We start from the raw sequence: 15,148 nt of genomic DNA on the forward strand, positions 1-15,148 counted from the left end.
GACTGAATTTATCACTAATTTACTATATGTTCCCCAGATCTCCATTGAAGTGCATCATGATTGCAATGATAACACATTAACTGATACAATAACATAGATAAGGAAGTATTGCATTAGCTACCTATATTATTCTCATGAACTCTTAGGGGGGAAAAAAAATGCTAAGCATTTAGACTACTTTAAGAAGACTAACAACACTGGCTGCCTTTCAAAGTAATGCACTGCATAAAAATAGTAGTCAGCCTCCAGAAGCAGCTCCAAATTATTGGCTGGGGCTTTTTTCATTGTTTGTCTTAATTTTGTTTTTCTGCACAAGAAAAACAGAAGCAAGGACTGATAGGTATCCAGTTCACTCAGTTCAATTATTTCCAAAGATGAAATTAAGTGAAAAGCAGTGAAAAATGAAACAACGAGCATCCCACAAATCCCCTGCCACATCAAAACAGCACCATAAAATGAACAAAAGAAAAAAGGCAGACAAGATACCACATGTTCCATCTTCTCAAAGGATTGGTGACAAAGTTTCACTACAGCACAATCTTTTTCATGTTATCTGGTCACTTCTGATGGTGTCTCAAGCCAGGTACAGACAGTCTCAACCATACGTTTTGCTACCATATAATATCAATGTATAAATACGCATTACAGGTACTTCTGCTTTCAGAAGCTGCATGACTATGTGTCAGAAAAGAATTCTGTTACATTAAATACACACACTGCTCTGAAAATTTTCATTCATTATCTCTTTTTTTTTTTTTTTTTAACTTTCAGCCTACTCATTACAAAATTGCCATATCACAGGGTAGGACTGGTACCTATAAGGCAGACATTTTGTTTGAGGACCTGGTGAACTTGAACTGTTGAAGCCACAGTTGTTCCACTGAAACTTGAACTTAAGGTCTGTGAAGTCCATGTGTAAATATGGGCAGCTGGTGTATGGGACTGTGCTGAAGTGTCCCACAGTGGCCTATGCAGGGTGCTGGTTTATGCAATGAAAGAGATAACAGTCAAGCATGTCAGCAGGTGACATATCATTATATATAAACTCTGTATAGATAAACCTGAAAAGTGTTAGCCAAAAAGCACACGTTTTCAGCTTTACTCCAGATCTGAAGTCCCAGAAGACAAAACAGACAGGAAACTTATTTTATGTAAGAAGTATAAAAAAGCAAAAGGGGAAAAAACAGATGACAAAACAAACAAACAAACAAACAAACAAACAAAAACCAAAAAAAAAAAAAACCACAAAAAAACCCAAAAACTGAGAAGACTGATTTCACTCTTTCCCTTCTCTGGGTAAAGGTTAGCATGTTAGTACCAGTTTACTACCCCAATCTTGTCACTGTGGTGCACTGCAAGTCATTAAAAATCCACACCAATTGACTGGATTTGGGTAGCTGAGTGACACAGAGTGCTAATGAGCCTTGAGTTCCACTGGACACTAGAGCAGACAAACAGCAGTGGCTCTAAAGGACAGAGGGACTGAGAGCACATTACTTCACAGAGACCTACCCCAATAGCTTTAAAATATATTGATGAAAATTAATGCCTTTTGGAGAGGGTATGAAAGAAGTCACTCGTTGGATCCGTGATAATAGAATTGGCTCTCACCTGCCTTTTGTGGTGAATATACAAAGAGCATGGCTTGCTGGCAGGCAGAAACCTCCATGACAAGGAGGTTTTGTTAGTGGTTTGTTCACGCCACTACTGTGGGGAAGCAGGTATAGTTTCTGATGATTTGGGTTCTCTTCCAAACGGTATAGGCTGCAGAGAGGATACAGAGATCACCCACACAGCTAAGCAGCCATCTGAGGCAGAAATAATATTGGGATCCTGCTCTTCATTCAGCTGCCCCACTTGATGAAGAAAAGTATCTGACAACTACCAGACAAGGACAGCTGGCTACTGATCACCAGATCAGGCTGCCTCATCACTGTAGGACCTGACTGTCAGCCTTTTCAAGACAGTCGAATCTGAAGCCATGATACAATCCAGTGCTCATCCTCAGCAGTAGAGTTGCTGAGGAACTGCAAGAGAAATCTGCATTCTCATGCAAGGCCAGCAGTACAAGGCACCGTCCCCCTGGTTTGCCATGGTCTGACAGCCTATGTTTGGAATACTGTAATACTTCTGCATTATAAGTTGTTCAACTTTATGGAGAAGTGATGACTGATGCACATCACTTACTTTGACTTCTTCAAGGCCTTTGCCATGGTCCCAAAGGACACTTTCAGGGACTTAAACGGTGAACTATTTCATGGAAAAGAAATTGGCTGGATGGCTGCAGCCAGAGAGCTGTGGTCAGTAGCTCTATCACCAGGAAAAGGCCTTTGATGAATGATGCCACACAGGGGTATATCTTGGGACTGGTGTTCTTTATCTTCAGCCTGGACAGTAAAATCATGTGCACTTTCAGCAAGTTTGCAGAAGTGGGCCCACATGAACCTAATGAGGTTCAACAATGCCAAGTGCAAGGTGTTGCACGTAAGTCAGGGTAATCTTAGGTACAGCCTGAGAGAAGACATCATGAAAGAGAGAAGGACTTGGGGATTCTCATAGACAGAAAGGTAGGAACAAACCTACCAACTGTGTCCTGGGCTGCATCAAGAGGAATGGTCAACAAGAAGAGGGAGAGGATTGTCAACCCTCTGCTCTGCCCTCATGAGACCCCATCTGCAGTGCTATGTCCAGATCTAGGGCCCTAAGTACAGGAGGGATGCAGAGCTTCTGATCCAGAGCAGGGCTGCGAAGATAATCAGAAGGCTGGAGCACCTCTCTACTGAAGAAAAGGTAAGGGCTTGTTCAGCTAGGAGAAAAGGCGGCTCCAGGAAGACCTCACTGCAGTCTTTCAGAAAGAAAGAAGGAAAAAAAAAAAAAAAAAAAAAAAAGATCAGGATTGACTTTCTATACAGTCTGACAGTATGACAGTAATAGAATCATAGAATGGCCAGGGTTAAATAATGACCACCTAGATTCAATACCCCTGCTGTGTGCTGGGTCACCAGAGACTAGATCAGGCTGCCCCAGAGCCACATCCAGCCTTGCCTGGAATGCCTCCAGAGACGGGGCATCCACAACCTTCCTGAGCAACCTGTTCCAGTGTGGCAACAGGACAAGGGGAAATCATTTTAAACTCAAAGGGGAGATTTAGATTAGACGTTAGAGGAAATTCTTCACTCAGAGTGGTGAGGCACTGGAACAGGCTGCCCAGAGAAGCTGTGAATGCCCCACCCCGGGAGGCATTGAACACCAGGTTGGAAGGGACCCTGGGCAGCTTGTTCCAGCAGGTGGAAACCCTGCCCACAGCATAGGGTTGGAACAAGATGATCTTCCAGCCTAAGACATTGTATGATGTTACCCATATTACTGTAAGGACTACTGGCCCCACAGAGTAAGAAGTGGGAGAAGCACTGAGTGATGCTGCTGAGACTACACAAAAATCATGCCTGGTCATTCATCCCAAGAACATTTAGAAATTTGACAAAGTAGCAAAATTTGGAGGGATAATTCAGCAGGATTTTCACAGAATTATGTCTGAGTCAACTACACAAATCACAATCCATACGGCAAAAATGCAGACCAAAATGGAAATACAGAAGTTCATTAGCCTTTTGGGAAACACTATATACTGCATTTGATCCAGATACTAAAAATATTATACAGCAAGGGAAAAAAAAAAAAAAAAAAGGCAGGAGAAAAAGAAAAAGCTGTTTCTCATGAAGCAGCTCTGGGCCACAAACCAGCCAATAAGCCTTTCAAGCTTCAAGTCGTAGCATCAAATAAGGCTCACTGGAGCCCATGATAACAAAATGGACAAGCTAAATACACAGCTGGACTTTTGGTCTTGGAGGTTGATCCAATCAGTGCAAAGCTAAAAATCTGAGCTGCTTATTCAGTCCTAGCTGCAACAAAGAGTCACTCAAAGAGCCAAGGTAACTAATAACAGGGCTCCCAGTTTTACAGTGAGTACTGCCAATTGATTGCAGTCAGCCCATAGGAAAGGCACAGCAGACCAGTACTATGAAATGGAAGTGGTGCATTTCTGCATGGCCTCTTCCAGCCAAAACAGACTAAGTTCCTTACAAGAGAAAATAGCACAAATTGGCCTGGGTAATGACAGTGACAATCCATAATCTGATCTGTCGCCATCCTGGGCCCAGGATAAATGCCATATGAGCAATTAACCCAAGAGCAGACACAGAATGTATGGTTCAATGATCAGACAGGAAGATATTGTGAAAGAGAAACAGCAATGGAAAGCAGCAACCTTTAAAATGGCTCAGCAAGCCTTATGATCCTAACAAAGGCATGGGAGAAACAGCCAGTATGTCAAATTGGTGACTCTGGCTCTGGCACTGGAAGAACTGACAACTAGAGAAATCTTCATACTGACTCTTGGACAGTATATAGCCTTACACTGTAGGCTAACAACGTTAAGCAAATAACTGGGTAATAAAAAGTAACCCCCTCTCTGGGGTCAAGACTTGGAAAACACCTGGCCATACCTGGCATACACTGGAACTCTTCCAAAGAGTCAGGGTTTACAGTTGGTAAGCAGCAGCTGGTAAGTAGCAACCACCTGGCTGTACTGCCTACTGCACCTGCTGCCCACACAGCCACTATCACAAGGTCTATGCTCATTAAGGCAATGGTGAGGTACTCTCATCTTATATTTAATCAGATAATGATTCACAGGACAAGCTATCCAGAAGTAGACAGCTGAAAACCAGGTAACATGGATTTATCGTACCTCACATTATTTTTATGGAGCTAGTTTAGTAGATCATATTAATACTTAACTAAAAGAACAATTGTGAGTTCTTCTACCTACACACCCCACACAGAATGGGTTAACAACAGTGGAGCAAACAGTACTAAGTCTGAATAGCAGGGTGGGAGCACAAAGTTCCATCAGTTACCAACCATTGTTAGGCCAACACCATACAGAAATGCCTACTGTGTTCCTATCTGAAAAGGAAGAGTTTACTTTGGCAGAGGACAGACAATCCTGTTTACACAAGTCTTCATCAAGCAAACCAATCTCTGCCAAAAAGCTGGTGCAAGGGCCAGAGGCAATGCTCCTAATCTTGGAACGCCCAGCTGATACTCTTTAATATGCTCTTCTTATTTCATAAAAAAGATACTATTTCAATCTGTTTTGCAAAAAGTGGATACAGTACCCTCCCAGGGGGGCGTCTGCGCTGCACTAGTCCACAGCGACACCTGTCGGCAGCCTGTAGATCACACTGATGTACCAAGTCCCACCTGTCCGGCATATTTTAGGGGAAAATGGATACACTGGCTGGAACTAAAATATGTATGTTTAAGTAGATGTCTGTGCTGATCAACAGCTGAGGGTGCCAGCAATAGGAACCTAAGAAATGGGGAGACAGTGGCAGGGGAAGAGGGTGGCTAAGATTCCCAAGCCTTGATGCTTGCAAACATGGATAAGCATCACTGACCATTTACAGTCAGAAAAATGATTCCTCTTCATCATGATTATCAACATAATTGCCCTTAGTTTATATGAAAAAAGAGTTAAGGTTAGCTTCACAATGCCACTACCATTGCAGCTTGTGACTTATGGAAGATACAAAAGATGCACTCAGAACCTCCATTATCCTTCTCTGTGAATTTCCAGAACAGCTAGACAACACACTGTTTTGGGGAACCATTATTTTTAAGCACTCAGGCTAAAACATCCAGCTACATGCATTCTGCAGTCTCTTATAATGCCCTCATAGTTAATGTTATAAAAAACAGCCCAGAAAAACAGTCTAGTGAAATGACTAAACTGACAGGCTCAAACAGCTGTGATTAGCAGCACAAAGCCCATCTGGAGGCATAAAACAAAATACAAGATGCTTTCTTATAAGGTTGGCAAAGCATGGGAGCACACTGCCCAGAGAAAAATGCAGAGTCCACATTCATGGACGAATTCAAAATCCAACCAGACGCAGTCCAGGGCAACCTGATTAAGCTGACCTTGTTTACATGGGGTATGGAGCTGTATACATTATATTAACTCCAAAGGCTCTTTCCAATATTTTCCATTCTGTGATTTTGTATAAATTTCACAGGGAGAAAATTATCCCTCCAAGGGGTGAAGTAAAAGAGAAAAAGAAAACAGTAGTAAGCATATTTTTGCTGTCAAAAAAGAAATGAAAAGAAAGAGATAACACTTTAATTAACATTCTCATCAACTGTCACAAGTAATAAAAGCCATGGCACATTTTAACTGTATTTCCTAGAATTAAGTATCACTGCAAGGTCTTCTGAAAGTATTACTCTAAAATAACAACCCAAAATTAGTAATTTTATGATCAAAATACATTAACGCTGTTCCAGCCAAAACATCAGTAAGCAACTAAAAAGCAAAACCTATGTTTTTGAATCAGGATAAAAAAAAAATACACTAATATCCAACAGAAATTCTAATCTCTCCCACAGTGAGATTAGGGCTCTTAGTATCATGCAATCCAGTTCCTTAAATTGAGTTCGGGGTACAGCATACATAGAAAAGAATTAAAATCAACTAAATTCAACTACTCTCAATCCATAGAAAACCAAGAGTACCTAATGGAAATCTGAAACAGAGTAGTGGTGGTTTAAAGTGAACTGTAGCTTCCCTTCTCCTTCTTCCCCCCCACCGCCCCAACCTTTTCCTTAGAAACAAATTCCTGAATGCATATAAAGTGATCTAATGAGCTCTGCAGTCTTTTTCAGTTCATTCCTTAAAATATTCAGCTTAAATATCCATAAACCAGATCTAAGGAGAAACAATTCTACTCGAGCACAATAACCTCTGGCTTTCCAGAACCAAAAACAATTCCAAAAAGATAAGCACTATTGTAGATTTAACCTTTGGTCACAACCAATTTTGATGTCTGTAAAGATATAGTTTCCCAACTAACTGATCCAGCTGAGGAGGGGACAAGGAATCTGTGTTCAACAGAAAACTGTGGCTTCCTGAAACAATGCTGTTAAGAAGTATAACAGCAGATCACTAACGTTGGATTGTGATGGCTTATTAACAAATTTCACAGAGCAAAGCACCCACTTACACCCAACAATTATAGATGTAATCTGCAATTATGGAAGCTGGGTATCTTTTAAACAGTTGTTAAAACCTCACTTCATATTAACCTCATCTTCACTGTTCCAGTAACCCCACATTTTTCTGCACACTGGCTTCCTGCAGTGGACTTAACTTCATATCAGCTTTCCCTCCTCCCCTTGGTTCACCTACTCCTCCTTAAATTCTCTTCCAGTCTTAGTAATATCTCAGTCCTAGCATGGATGGGATCACCACCAATTCCCCAAGTCAGTCAATGTTATAGGCTACCTCCAAAACATACTGTGGAAAGTACCACACAACTTTTATTCTTTCTGGTTGACCACCATCCTGTAGTTTGGAAATACACCTTGGAAATACTACTATTTGGCATCTACATATCTACAGGCAAGTTAATTTCATTTTTGATGAAGGTGTCTTTAATGAAATAGAATCAAATAAAAGGGGAAATTGAACAGATTAAGTGAAGAAAACACAGAGACAGAAAGAAAAAAGTGGATTGCCTGAAGAAATAAGTAAGGAATTTATTTGTTATATTTGGCAGATGATACAGTTGTTCATAAACAAATAAAAGAACTTCTCTCCAGCCAAAAATAAAAAATGAAAAAAATGCTGCAGCACTAGTCTAGGGGGAACAGAATATATTTTCAGCCCCAATACAACTTAAAAAATTACTAGTTAAGCAAAAAGGAGCCACATATTCTAATGACTAATCCAGCATTCAAACAATAATGCAGTGACAGAGTTTAATCAACTTGGACTGATTAAAAAAATATATATCTTTAATAACTGTATAGAGAAGACTGGAAAGAAATATAGAAGTAAATATATAAGTATGTGTATAGAACCTGCTGAAGCAGGGCTGAAGGATTCTTGGTGAGCTCAGAATATCACAAAAAATCTGGAGATTCTAAGGATCAAAACAAACACTTGAATTTATGCTTATGCCAACTACACACTTCTCTTACTCTTATCTACCACTTTATCAGCTGAAATGATGTTTCAGATAACCACATAATAAAAGCTACCATTCCATATTCATAACAACAAATAATAATAAAAAGTAATTTTATCTATTCCAATTTCACTCCATCACAGATGTGCTTATAGTAATGTCACTGTCTTCAACTGGAATACCACGTACAGTCACAATACACAAGAGGGATGTGTACAAGCTGCACCCAGAAGGGTAAAGGACTACTAGATTCACAATGTGCTCTTAATTTACCCACCAACATCATAAGCGAGAGCCTGGATTGCTCAACCTGGCAATAGGAAGTCTAAGACAAAATATGATTGTCCTTTATAAAAAAGCTACAGCTTGTTTACAAATCACAAGGAAAGAAGTAAGAATTAAACTACTGCATCATGCTAAACCAGAACAAAGGAGTACGTGAAGACAAAAATATTTTAGTCTAAAAATTTGATAAACATTTTTGAAACGTGACAAAAAATAAAAATGATCTACAGCATGTCTCAGAGCATCATCCCAGGTATTTATACAAACTGGGGGAAGAACTCCTTCTGGAGAGCAGCTCTGTGGAAAACGACTCGGGGTTCCTGGTGGACAAGAAGATGACATGAGCCAGCAGTGTGCACTTGTAGCCCAGAAAGCCAACTGTGTTCTGGGCTGTATTAAAAAAGGGGTGACCAGCATGCAAAGGGAGGTGATTGTTCCTCTTTACTCAGCTCTTGTGAGGCCCCACCTGGAGTAATGCATCCAGGCCAGGAAGAATATGGAGCTCTAAGAGCAAGTTTTGGGGAAGGGGGGGGGGGGCACTAAAGATGATCAGAGGGCTGAAGCACCTCTCATATGAGGAAAGGTTGAGGAAACTGGGCTTGTTTAGCTTGAGAAGAGAAGGCTGCAGGGAGAACTCACTGTGGCCTTCCAGTACTTGAAGGGATTATGTAAACAGGAGGGGGAACAGCTGTTCACAAGGGTGGGTAGTGATAAAACAAGGGGGAATGGTCTCAAACTGAGACAGGAGAGGTTTAGGTTAGGTATTAGAAAGTTTTTCACACAGAGGGTAGCGATGCACTGGAACAGATTGCCCAAGGAGGCTGTGGATGCCCTGGAGGCATCCAAGGCCAGGCTGGATGTGGCTCTGGGCAGCCTGGTCTGGTGGTTGGGAAGCCTGCACATAGCTGGGGCCTTAAAATGAGATGATCATTATGGCCCGTTTCAACCCAGGCCATTCTATGATTCTATATCCTAATATGAGTAAGAGTTTTGTTATGAAGATTAGAACATGTGATTTACAGGCCTACAATAGAAAGCAAACACAAAAATTAGTGACAAAAATCCATGTGTATACTTGGGGAATAAAAGCAAAGTAAACATATGCAGTTTTATAGTAGTCATTCAGGGCTAATGAAGTATTGTGCTCTTAAGAAAAACAGCCACAATTCTTAATAAAAAGATTCCACAAAACTTAAGTGCAACGTGAATACTTCTTTTACTAATCCATTTGCATTCTTAAGCATGAAAGATCTAGGGACCACACTGGCACAGATGATTGTGAAAGTGAGTAGGTCACTTTCAGCCTCCAATGGGAGCATTGGAAGAAAAATTTTCTCACATTATTTAAGCCCTGACAAACCCATCACACTGGGGATCACCACACAGATAATACAACAAACATTCAGATCCATAATGCACTCCTTTTGAATCAAACTTTTGAAACATAGAATGGCTTGGGCTGGAAGGGACTTCAAGGAACATCAAGCTCCAACCCACCACAGGCAAGGCTTCCAGCCTCCATATTTAATCCTAGACCAGGCTGCCCAGGGCCCCATTCAACCTGGACTTGAACACCTCCAGGGATGGGGAATTCACAGTCTCTGTGGGCAGCCCTGTCCCTTCCTTTGTAGGGACTTGTATGGTAAATATTATACTCCAGGAAAAGGAGGTACACTGCATCAGAGGTAAGAAGTTCGGTTCTGCAACCTGAACATCCTGGGTTACCACTTACTGTCTTTCAGTTTCTGCAAATCACAGGTATTCCCCTAACTGGGGGGAAAAAAAAAAAAAAAAAAAAAAAAAAGGCATAAAAATAATGAAATAACTCAGAGAACGGAGGAAGTGAGAAAGTCTCTTACTGCAAAAACCCGCAATGTGTGCTCACAGTGTAATTAGGCACTCACAACACATGGTACCGTGAAGACAGAGCTCTTCCAACTGATGACTATGAAGCTTCCCCACCTGACAGAGGTCAGTCAGCTTGCTTCTATTAACTGCACCAGAAAAGCTGTCAGCATCCCTACATGTATAATCTGCACATCCCCTGAAGCCTACTTTTACATTTTGTTCACATTCTCACAGGAGATAGGAAAGGAGCCCCCTGTGCAATTTGTTTCTCAATACAACAACAAAATCAACAAAAAAAACACAAACACAAAAAAGTGTAATAGAGATTTACATCTAAGGAACAGCAGTGCTTCAAAAGCCAGTACTGATCATGAATTTTGACTCCTGTTTATACCTATGTTACCTAGGCCTTTGTCAGTGCCTGTTCTTTGTTCACATGGTCACAATCTACATCTCAATCCTGTGTGAGTTCATCTCATACTACCAGAAATTTGTCATCATCTTGCACACAAAGCAGCTCTCCTCAAGCCTGTTACCACACTTTAACACAAGTTACAAAATAATCAGTAAAGTTAAGACATACTGACACAGAATATCTTTTCATATTAAAACCTCTGTATCCTTCTGTAGGAAGGAAATTAAATGTTATTCATAAAAACCAACAACAACAACCATTTTCGCTTCCTTCCACCTGAGCACAGTTAAGACTGACAGGGCATTAGAAACCAGTCCTTCATCAATCAGAGAATTTAAGTCTATTATTAAGGAGTAAGGTGTAAAGTCTCAGAGTCCTTCAGCAGCCCAACGTATTTCAGTGCTACATATTCTCACCGATAGCCTTAAAGAAAACAGATAAGAAGCAAAAAGAAAGAGAGCCCTATCAAGCAGAGGGGAAGAAAGGCTGTCATTCAGGAGAGTTATAACCTACACGTATTTCAATTGTTTCCATTTCCTTCAAACTGCAGCGTTCTGTTGTCAGAAATTACTTGCCTGGCTCAACCAGTGATACCCTCCAGACCTCTTTTTGCACCACTGACTGTAATGCTGGGATAACACAATCACACACACAAGCATCCCAGGAGCTTTGCTGCATTTTTCATCTCAAATACCAGAGATGGTCAGACCAAGTTGTGAGAAGGAAAACCGGCAAGCTGCAAGGCAACTTTGAGAAGCAATCTTCACTTCACCACGCCTGTCTTCCATCCCCTGCCCTGCATGAGGGCTGCAGAAGTTCCAACTCCAGGCTCCCTTTGAGAAATGTCCATGCATAAAACAGAAGAACAGTAGCAAAACCAGGCTCACATTCAGCATGCTTGAATTTCTCACCATCACTCCACAGGATTCATATGCAAGGAATCAAGAACGAAGCCCACTTCAAACTGAACATTTTGTGAAATAAACAGCAAGCAGAGATTCAACATCTGAAAACCTGGATTCCTTCGCATCCTGTTCTATCCAGCTCCCAGTAGACTGGCAGTTATCTGACTTGAGAAGTAAACCAACACAGCAGATGACCCTGTGTTCTGGCTCAGACCCTCAAGCCCTCACACTGCCAACCCACCTGCAGCATCACCCAAACAGGGGTGCTCTAAGGGCCAATCCTGAGCCACAAATGCTAGCTGAAAAACATCAGTTTCCATTAAAATTTAACTCCTGGTAACCGGGCCACAGTGAATAACAGGCTAAAACAGCATTCTAGAATATCAATAAACAAAAACAAACAAACATACATAAAAAAAACATTCGGTTAAGATTTTGGGTTTGAGACTTACTCTTCCAAAAACTACATTCGTCGCTAACCCCTTCACTACTACAACACACGTGAAAGAAGAAACACTCAAACCCAAAAGAAAACAGAAGGGCCTGTCCCTCCCCGCTGACATCTCACGGGGAGGACCTGCGACATCGCCTGCCTCCTGCCAGCTGGAGTGGCACCGCTGTGCCGGACACGGAGTCCCGGAGCAGTAGCGGGAACAGCCGCGTACAGCCCGTTCCCTCCCTCGCATCGGACCCACTTGCTCCCCGATCCGCCCTCGGAAGTGCCCAGCGCTGAGCGGCTCCCGCAGCCGCCCCCCCCCCGGCTCGGTTCGCAGCTATCGGCGTGTTCGCGCAAAGCGAGGCTGGGCCGGGGAACAAATAAACTGCGCTAAGCGACGCGCGGGACATAACGCAAGAGTTAAAAATGAAAAAAAAAGCAGGAGGGGGAAAAAAAAAAAAAAAAAAAAAAAAAAAAAAAAAAAAAAAAAAAAAGAAAAAAAAAAAAAAAAAAAAAAAAAAAAAAAAAAAAAAAAAAAAAAAAGAAAGGAAAGCCACTCCCAAGGAGCGATGGGAGCCATAACATCGCAGTTCAAAATAGCCTCAAGTCTGGAGCACCGCGGGCACCGCTCCGTGCCACCCGCGGCGGGCAGGGCCCCAGCGGCACGAGCAGCGCCCCGCTCGCCACCTCCCAGCCCCGTCCCGCCGCCGCCGCTTCACCGGAGCCGCCCCGCTCCGTGCGGGGGACGCTCGAGGAAACTTCGCCGGTGGGGGGAGCGCCCAGCCCGGCCCGGCCCTCGGTCCCAGCGGCACGGGCACAGCCCCCACAGCACCGCAGCGCAGTGGGACAGCAAAGACGGCCCGCAGGCGCCGCGCATAAGGCGGCTCGGCCCGGCCCGACCAAGAGCAGCAGCACGGCACACGTGCCTGACCGACAAGCCGCGCAGCCGGGCGGCCGCCGCCCCAGGGATGGGACCGCCCGCCGCGAGACGGGACCGGGAGCAGCCCCGCAGCGGATCCGGGGCGAAGCTCCGGGACAAAGCTGTTTTCCTCCCCGCCCCGCTCCGCTCCTCGTCCGCGCGCAGCACGGAACTCACCAAGTCGAGAACCGCCGACCACAGACAGCCACGCTGCTTCTGTACTGCCGGCAGCACCGCCGACACACAAGAGCCGCCGCCGCCGCCGCGACCCCCTTCCTGCCGCCGCCCCAACGCCCCGCCCCGGGGGCGCGTCCCGCTCGCGTTGGCCCCTCCTCTGCCCGCCCTGCGCGGGGACGCGTTGCCGCTCACGTCGACCTGCGCGCTGAGGTCGCGCGGTGGCTGTGGGGCTCCGGGCTGTGCCGCTCCTTCGAAGGGCAGCACCGCGGACGCGGCTCCAGGTGCCGTTGTGTGAGCAGGCTTGGGCTGTGCCCAGAGCCGGTGGCACTTGTGCGGTACGAGCTGTCTGGCAGTCAAAGCAGCGTGCTATTCGGTTTAGGACACAGAACTAGTTGGCCCGGTGTCATTCTGCCACTTCCAAGTTAAAATAGTACCTCAGTGCATAAGAACTACTACTGTTTGAATCTTCCACGCAGACCAAGTTCAGTGCGTTGGTAAAGGCTTTACCTGTTCATGTGAAATACAGATGAACAGAACTCTTGTAGTCTGTTCGCTTTTCCTAAATTAGGGCATGTTACTGGATTTTCAGCCTGGTTTATAACACCTGATCCTTCAAAAGGTGGAAGCGTGGGCCCGTTGGGGTCATTCATTCATCAGTTTGTCCCAGTGGCATTTTCATTCCCTGATAACAAGAAGTACTGAGCCCTCCGAAACGAAGTGATGACTCACAGCCCCGGCTGCAGTCACACCGACACTTCGTGTGTCACTTTGGCTGTCCCTGATGCTGTGCTGGGCCTCTCAACTAGCACAGGTCTTTGTGATGCTGGGCAGTGTAGCTGTAGAGGCCTGTTGTGGGATCTCTGGGCTATGTGGTGTCTTGGAGAGGCAGCTGATGCACCTAGGGGCTGCCCCCACCTTCTGCTATGCCACATTAGGAGGATTTCCTACCAGGGTTTCCTTTAAGATGTTGCTTCTGATTTTTATAAAGTTTCATCTTCAAAATTAGAGAAATTAAGATCTCGGCTTTTAATGAACACTTTTGTATTGCAAAACTCCCTCATTTGAGAAGATGCCGCCAAGTCTTATTTTTCATTGCAGCATAAGTAAAGCAATCCACCCTAAACTTCATGTTTAATGGCTCTCTAAATAATTCTACTGTCGTTATTTCCATTTGCCTATATTGCTTTCATTACTCTGAGTGTTTTTTTGTGTTTTGTTTTGTTTTTAACTTCAATTTTGCTTATATTACTTGTCTCTTTGCCAAGTGATTTGGTATTGATTCACAAAACCCACGAAATGAATACACTGAAATGTGTTTAACTTTTGCCTCCTCATCTTCTGAAGCCTGAGACAAGACCTTCAGTGCCCTTTTCTTTTAATATGACACATCATAGTGTAGAAAAAATAGAAAAATCTCTCTTTTTTTTTTTTTTTTCTTGCAGCTTATGCTGTAGCTCTCAGCATGAATTACATAGAATATGGTTTATTTCAAGGCTTTTGTTGGAAACACAGCAGTGTGAGGTTTTCTCTCACTTGCAAATCTTTACTCAAATTCTACAAGGTTCTGCATCAGGCCCAATTAGCAAGTATTTTAAGCTTCCAGAAAGTGGATACATGCTTAAGTAACTAAATCCAAATATTTGAGGTGAAAATTATGTCAAACAACAAGATTTGTTTGCTCTTCTTTCAGTCTCATGTGAATGCACTTGGGCTTCCTTCTAAGTAGGAGTGGACCAAACTTTGTGTCCTAAAACTTTTTATTATATACTTGTTCATATCTCAGAATGTTTCACTGTGAGTGCCTCAGCCATGTAAGCAATTGCCACCTGCCAGTTGTAGGTATATGACATAGTATTGTTTGAACTTTTGTCCTGAAAGCTTTTGAGTCATGATGTCCTCTTGTGTGCACTTCTGTAACACAGTAATGTTGTCCCCAGCAAGCAGCTATAATAAATATTAAATTGTAAAGGCCACTAGCATAGATCTCAATGAAATATTTTAGATAAATAAACACATAAATATGTAGTAGATTGAATGACTGTAATCTCTTTCACTCTTTGCTTTGAGCATCATATCCTCTGCCTTTGCCACAGATGCTTATTTTCTTTTTCCCTTCCCTTGTAGGCAAAACAA

The 15,148-nt window shown here is 43.1% G+C and overlaps 1 protein-coding gene across 3 annotated transcripts in view; it reads right to left on the reverse strand.

Moving 5' to 3' along the window:
- PAM (peptidylglycine alpha-amidating monooxygenase) overlaps positions 1–13,153 on the reverse strand; it is a 112,504-nt gene extending 99,351 nt beyond the window's left edge. For all 3 annotated transcript variants that reach the window (XM_015849430.2, XM_015849429.2, XM_015849427.2), the window contains exon 1: positions 13,016–13,153. The gene's annotated coding sequence lies outside the window, so the exon portion shown is untranslated. The remainder of the gene's footprint in view (positions 1–13,015) is intronic.
- Positions 13,154–15,148: the final 1,995 nt, after the last annotated feature.

This window comes from Coturnix japonica, chromosome Z (assembly GCF_001577835.2).
Source record: "Coturnix japonica isolate 7356 chromosome Z, Coturnix japonica 2.1, whole genome shotgun sequence".
In the NCBI taxonomy this organism is placed as follows: domain Eukaryota; kingdom Metazoa; phylum Chordata; class Aves; order Galliformes; family Phasianidae; genus Coturnix; species Coturnix japonica.